The 7,901-nt window shown below is 49.7% G+C and overlaps 1 pseudogene; it reads left to right on the forward strand.

The window, feature by feature from the left end:
• The first annotated feature begins 5,771 nt into the window (after window positions 1-5,771).
• Window positions 5,772-7,351, forward strand: LOC125539093 (annotated as a pseudogene).
• The last annotated feature ends 550 nt before the right edge of the window (window positions 7,352-7,901 follow it).

Raw genomic sequence — 7,901 nt, forward strand, 5'->3', positions numbered from 1 at the left:
ATGAAAAAGGTGGAGTGGAGGGTGCAGTGGGTCATCGGCGACGGTGGAGTGGGGGAGGGTGCGGGCCGGGGGTCGGCGGCGGCGGCCGGTGGAGCGGGGGAGGGTGCGGTTGATCGTCGGCGGCGGTGGAGCGGGGGAGGGTGCGGTTGATCGTCGGCGGCGAGGGAGACGTCGATGTCCCATGAACACGGTTTTCGAAGACCCGGGATCTCTATCTAGCTGGCGATACGTTGTGTCATCCATGCACCTTACGCATTCAGAAAATCCGTGGACTACCTGCCCCGCGAGATAACCGTAACCGAGATAGTCATGTAGTAGTGAGAAATATATATATACTAACGGCGCACCGCGTAGTAGTGCGCCATTACTAGTTTAAACTAGTAATGGCGCACTTTGACACGGTGCGCCATTAGTTGTTTTGCAAAAAAAAAGAATAAAAAAAATTCAGTACTGGCGCACTCCTTGTCCGGTGCGCCATTACTAGTTAGAACTAGTAATGGCGCACTTCGGTCGGATGCGCCATTAGTATGTATGTAAAAATGAAAAAAAAATTATCACTAGTGGCGCACCTTTTGTCCGGTGCGCCATTAGTGTCTTCCACACTAATGGTGCATCATCAACAGGTGCGCCATTAGTATATAGTAGTAGCGCACTATTTCCCTGGTGTGTCATTAGTGTCAATCCTATCTATAGCCCTTTTCCTAATAGTGTCGTGTCCAGCGCCTACCTCGTCTTCTTCCTCCGCATGAAATATAGCCTCAATTTCTGCAAGGTTTTGATCATTTTCTGCACCGTTTTCTGCACTGTTTTCGGCATGAACCTGCACTGGTAAAGACAAAACACTAGTGGTGGTAGAATTATCAGTTTGGTTAGTGCAACTGTGGCCCCCATGATCAAAACTTTGAAGATGTGTCGGAAGAAGAAGAATTTCTTGTCTAAGAAGTGCTCCGGCATTTGGATGAAGAGATGCAAACGGAAAAACGGACTCATCAAATACGACATCACGAGATATATAGACTCTGCCGGTGGACACATCTAGACATTTAACCCCTTTGTGAATTGCATTGTATCCAAGAAATACACATTTTTTTGAACGAAAGGCTAGTTTACGAGTATTGTATGGCCTAAGGTTGGGCCAGCATGCACAACCAAACACACGAAGGGATTTATAATCTGGAGTGATACCAAAAAGACGTGTGATGGGAGTCTCAAATTTGATGACTTTGCTCGGAAGCAAGTTAATGAGATATGTTGCAGTCAAGAATGCTTCATCCCAAAATTTCAGTGGCATGGAAGCATTAGCTAGCAAGGCTATCCCTACCTCAGCAACATGGCGATGTTTGCGTTTGGCAGAACCATTCTGTTGATGAGCATCAGGATACGAAATATGATGAGAGATGCCAAGTTGTTGGAAAAAAGAATTGAGCTTCTTGTATTCACCTCCCCAGTCAGTTTGTATGGCAATGGTTTTAGTGTTTAGTTTCCGTTCGACAAGATTTTAGAAATTCTTGAAAACTTGAAACACTTCAGATCGTTTCTTAAGAAGATAGATCCATGTATATTTACTAAAGTCAAAGATTAAACTTACATAATATGAATGTCTACCAACTAAAGTAGGAGCTGGCCCCCAAACATCTGAGAATATAAGTTGTGAGGGAGCAGTAGAAACACTGATAGAAATAGGGTATGGTAACTGATGACTTTTAGCTTGCTAACATGGATCACAAACAGACTCAATACTAGACTCGTGAGAGTAGGGAAGGTTATTCTTACTAAGAATAAGCTTAACAATAACTGATGAGGGATGACCTAATCTACTATGCCACTTTGTCGGAGAGGGCTTGACAGCAACAAAATCTTGTTTATTTGACGATGATGATGATGAAGAGATGAGTGGGTAGAGACCTCCCACGCACTTGCCCCTAAGAAGGATTCTCCGCGTGTCCAAGTCCTTAACCAAAAAGAAATAAGGATAGAATTCAATGAGCACACGATTGTCAAGAGTAAACCGATGAACAGAGAGAAGATTCTTGGATGCTTCAGGCACATATAGAATTTTGTTTAGATGCAATTTTTTTCATGGGGGTTTTGACAATTGAACTACCAACATGCGTAATTTTCATACCAGAACCACTTGCGGTGTGTATTCGATCTTGTCCAGGGTACTTTTCCTTGATCGTCAGCTTGTCCAGCTCCCCTGTGATGTGATGTGTAGCACATGTATCTGCGTACCAGTTTGTGTCGATGCCGTAGGAGTCGGTGACAGCATGGGCCTCCTTCTCTTCGTACTCATCTTCCTTGTAACGATCCCAACACTCACGGGCACCCCCGCGGTGGTGCTTGAGGCATATCTGGCACTCTGGATAATCGTGAGGAGGTTGACGATGTTGCTGATGTTGTTGTGGACGACCCCGCGAGGTTCTGCCACCGTTTCTTGAAGGGGAAGGAGGACGCCTCCCACGGCCACGCCCTCTGGTGCCACGGGCTCGCCCCCGTGATCTGAACTGGCCGCGCCCTCTATAGGCCATATTGGCAGATAAGTGGAAGCCTCCTTCGCCTCCATCACCAAGCATCTCTATACGTTGATCAAAGGCAGAAATTTGAGCGAACACGTCATCAACGATGATGGAGGTCTTGATGGCACCAATGGCTGCCACAACCGGATCGTAATCACGGTCAAGCCCGGCGAGGACATAGTCCACCATCTCGGGATCAGAAACAGGGCGCCGGGCTGCTGCTAGCTCGTCACCGAGAGACTTCATCTTAGCAATGTAGGAGGAGTTGTTCATGGTGCCCTTCTTGGTGGTGGTAATGGCGATCTGAAGGTTGGTGATGCGAGATTGAGATTGGGACGCGAAGAGGGTGGTGAGGGCAGTCCAGAGATCGAAGGTATGTTCTTTCCCGATGACTTGCGCGAGAATTTCCTTCAACAGAGAGTTCAGCAGATAGCTCAGAACCTGCTGATCCTTCGAGAGCCAAGGTCCATATAGGGGATTTGGCCCCATGGCCATGGTCTTGTCTTGCTGCTGCTGCTCCGTTTGCTTCGGAGGAGCTGCGTCCGATCCGTCCAGGAGCCCTGTCACCTGCGCTCCTCGCAGGGCGGGCATCACTTGGTCCTTCCAGAGGAGGTAGTTGCCCCTCGATAGCTTCTCAGACTGGGGTTGCCCAAGGTTGAGGACGACCGGAGCTGAGGCGGAAGACATGATCACGATGGGTGGGTGGATGGTTTGTTTCTATTTGTCGCTAGATTTGTTTGTCGCTAGATTGGAAGAGTGGCTCTGATACCATGTAAAAGAAGCGTTCCTACTCTCCCAAGGGGAGGGCCGCATCGATATATATTGATTCTGGCAATATGCCGTGCGATACAGGAAAGAGGTTGATCGCTAGGAGTCAACCCTCGTACATGAGGAAACCTGGATAGCTATGAGAAGACAGGGAGTAGAGATAGAGTTTGGATGAGATTACAATAGAGTTTAAACTATTTCTAACACGGACGACTGACCGAAGCCGCTTCAATGTGAGCGCGGCGACAGAGAAGCCTACTCCAACGATGCGCTTGCATTGATGCGGTGCCAGTCCGCTTGCCTCCAGAAAACCCAACCCCATCTCCTACATGTTGCCGTCTCGCCTCTCCTCTCTGCACACACCTTCGGCATGGCCAAGTCTGTGTTAGTAGGATCCGCGGGAGCTCCGGATCATGGCGCCACCGTCCAATGTCCCTGAGCCCATCGGGCTCCACTGCATCGACTATGAAGACCGAGAAGGTGGTGCCCTCCTCGAATGAAGGCGGGCAGCAGCAGCCACCCGTCCACGCCGAGGCCACGAGGACTGATGAGGAGTACGCATGGTGGGTCGAGGTGCTCCTCTCGCGGTCATTGTTCACCCGTGGTCCGGTGCCGCCCTCACCGCCACATGACTATTGTGTCAAGGAGGAACTGTCCTCCCCACCATGTCACCGCGTTAAGAAGGAGACGGTGTCCCCACTGCGGCTCCGCGTCAAGACAGAGGCGTCCTCCTGCCCACGCAACCAGCACGGGTGTTTTTGCCACGGCAAGGAAGTGGCGCCGCAGCCGCTGTGAAGAAGGAGGAACCCTCCCCAGTGATAGCTAACACATGGGCCAAACCTTAACTACTTCGGCCGCGACGACGCCTCATCCTTGCGCGCCAAGATAGAGGTCGACCAACCGGCAGCTAAGGAGCAGCATCGGAAGCGGCTCAACATGGCGCACCATACAATCGCCAATTCGAACATGCCAACAAACTGGGTGCACTGACTCAGTCCTTGTGTTGGCCTGAGTCGACGATCGGACCACCGCCTAGACGTCCGCCTGGCGCCCGCACTGGATTAGCAACAAACTCTACAAGATAGGGTTGGCTGTCTCCGAGCGTACCGTTGCCCTCGCTGGCAAGGCCAAGGCCAAGGCGAAGGGCGGGCCGCGGGGCCGGAGTATGCGCCCGATTGTCACCGCGATCGAGACGCGGCCGATCTTCTGCACGAGGCCGCCCATTAGGACTGCCATGACCCCTAGGCGGCTGCCACCGCTAGAAGGACGACGACGACTATAGAGGGAGCGGCAATGACAATGTCACGGACGGTGATAGAGGTGCTGATCACCATCCGGTACCTCACATAATTTCTTTTAGTTTCCTTAAATTTTAGTTGAACACGTCCAGTTTTGCATGTAAATATAGGCAACTTGTTTCAATTTCATTCGGTTTTCATATATTTCATCTAGTTGTTTAAGTGTTCGTTTAAAATGAGGCTAAGGTTGAACAACCGCCTCGTTATCCCCTGTCCAGAAGTACCCGTGAATATTTTTTAACACAGTACAATCAAAGTCGCTTACATATACGAGCATATACTTACCCTTATGAATGCATGCACGCTTTACCCCTATGAGCATCTCCGAGAAATTGAGCCAGCATAGCATCTTGAGATTTCACGAAGTTACCATAGATGCCTCACAGTCGACAAAAACGTCTCCTCCCACTAAACAAACATTGCCGGAAGCCTAAAATAAATTCAAGAATAATGCAAGAGCAACCCCAAATCTAGGATTTGAACTCTGGTGGGCTGAAATACCATTATCCTCCTAGGAAAAGTAGTGGCTGCACCCATCTTCGGTGCACCCACGCAAGAAACATAGCAAAACATTAAAAAAAACTAAAACTTTGCGGGAATGATCATCAACAAATGTAATGGGTGCTTGCAAAGTTTGGTGGTCAAATAACATTCGACGAGCTCTGTACAAAAAGACAAAATTACAAAATCTGCTAAAACAGTACACTCACATTTTGACTAATTTTCAGTGATTTTATCTTTTTGTATAGAGCTCATCGAATGGTATTTGACCACCAAATTTTGCAAGCCTCATAACATTTGTTAATGATTATTCCCACAAAGTTTTGGAATTTTTTAAAATATTTCTCTATATTTTCTTGCGTGGGTGCACCGAGCTAGGATGTAAAAAAACCACTATCATCCTCCTAACAATCCAACCATGGGTTGGTTCGCGTGTCCACCAATATTTGGGGTGTTTGATTTGATGAAATAAGCTGGAGATGCCCTTACATGCACGTAGCCACAAATCCCCGGCCGGTGCACGTGTCCAACGGGCATCACGTTCGAAGAGTTCGATTGCAATATGCACCTACTCTGCCGTTGTTTCACTGCTCTGCAGAAACGCATCGTAGCTTAGCGGAGGCCTGCTCGCACCTATAAATAGATCGATGCCCAAACGAGAAACAAGCCAACACTAGCAACAGCCACAGCTAGCACAACTGCACACAAGCCAAATATATAGCTCCCACCCCGAGCTCGCTCATGTCGTCGCCGATGAAGCCTGGAGTCGTCGGTAGCATCGCCAGCCGGTGGCGCGAGCTCCACGGCGCTCGGTCGTGGGCCGGGCTCCTAGATCCGCTGGATGCCGACCTCCGGGAATTCCTCATCTCCTACGGCGAGCTTGCATCGGCCAGCTACGACGGGTTCAACAACGAGGAGCGCTCGCCGCACCGCGGGGCCTGCGTGTACAGCCGCGCCGACGTGCTGGCCGCCTCCACCGTGTCCCACCCTGAGTACTACAGCGTCACAAAGTTCCTCTATGCGGCCTCTGGGCGTCCGGACGCCACCGGGCCGCTCGAGTCCAACTGGATGGGTTTCGTAGCCGTGGCGACGGACGAGGGAGTGGCGGCCATGGGGAGACGCGACATCGCCGTGGCATGGCGCGGCTCCGTGCTGCAGTCAGAGACGGCGAACGATGGAGACATCTTGCAGGTGTCCGCGGCGCCGGTGCTGGGTTCCTACGCAGCCACCAACGCGGGCGCGATGGTGCACCGTGGATTTATGTCCGTGTACACGTCCAGTGACAGAGACTCCATGTACAAAGCCTGAGATCAGGTGAACCATATTTACTTATATCATACTTCCTTCGTTTTAAAATAAGTGTCTCAACTTTGTATTAGTTTTAATACAAAGTGATACCAAGCCTGAGACACTTAGTTTAAGACGGAAGGAGTACCAAAATTCTCCTCCTAAAGCTTATACATACCAGAAATCGTTCAAGGCGAAATTTGTCTTGGCGCGCATGCAAGCATGCAGGTCCTCGAGGAGGTGCGGAGGCTAATGGAGTTGCACAAGGACGAGGTCACTAGCATAACAGTCACCGGCCATAGCCTCGGTGCTTCGCTCGCCATCCTCAACACCGTCGACATGGTCGCCAACAGCATCAATGTCCCCCTAGACTCCTCCAAACAGCTGCCACGTCCTGTGACCGCGATCATGTTCGCGAGCCCACAGGTGGGGAACAACAAATTCAAGTCCGCATTTGCCTCGTTCCGCGACCTACACGCAATCCATGTGAAGAACGCCCCGGACATCATCCCAACACTCCCAGGGCCGCTATTAGGGTATGTGGATGTTGCGACGGCGACCGTGCCTATCAACACTAACCGATCCCCCTACCTGTACCCAAATAACAGGGATACCTATCACAACCTTGAGTGCTACCTGCATGGCGTCGCCGGGGATAAGGGCGATGGCATGGACTTCAAGCTGGTGGTGGACCGTGATGTGGCGCTGGTCAACAAGAAAGTCAATGTTCTAAAAGACCAATACCCGGTGCCGGCAAACTGGTATGTGGCAAAGAACAAGTGGATGGTCAAGGGCACTGATGGCCACTGGAAGCTTGATGACTTCAAGGAAGTCTAATTAAGTGGCAAAATGAATGCACTGTCGGCCATGGATAAGGCCTATAATATCTACAATAAATGTCGGTGCTTAATTAGTTGTGTGCTTGCATTTCAAACATTGTGGCTTGCAATACTGTTGAGTTTATGATAGCCAGGGCTACCCGTCAACGGTTGTGCTTGTTGTGTGTCTTGTCATGTTAAACTACATGTTTGATATAAATAAATTTACGGGGGGTTTCTCAAACCTCCCCTCTAAATCAATTGCCTTAGAAAACCTACGATGGATATTTCATGTACTCATCTATAATATCTAAATAGTTCATCATCACTAACCTATTTTTCTTGACATGCAGCCTATCCACATCACTAATCAACATGCAACCATTTACCTCACTCCACACCTCAGCAGTTAGCCACATCATCAATTCTAGCCACATCCGGCGCTTTAGCTCTCACTATCGACAGATTTCTTCTCGCTGGGCTGTAGGAAGCCACTTCTCAAGGAAGTTCGAATGGGCTGTAGGACGTTGGCAGCCCATGGAAGGATATTAAATAGTCCTGCCGTGTAGTATCTTTTTTCCCAAAGCGTCATCGTCTCCACACTATTCCCCTTCTCTTCGTCTCCTCCAATTCCACTAATACAGCAAATCAATAGCCATTGATAGTTTCCTTACGTCCCTCCCTCTTATTCTTCAGTTGACCAGTGGATCGGT

This window comes from Triticum urartu, chromosome 1, assembly GCF_003073215.2.
Source record: "Triticum urartu cultivar G1812 chromosome 1, Tu2.1, whole genome shotgun sequence".
Classification (NCBI taxonomy): Eukaryota; Viridiplantae; Streptophyta; class Magnoliopsida; order Poales; family Poaceae; genus Triticum; species Triticum urartu.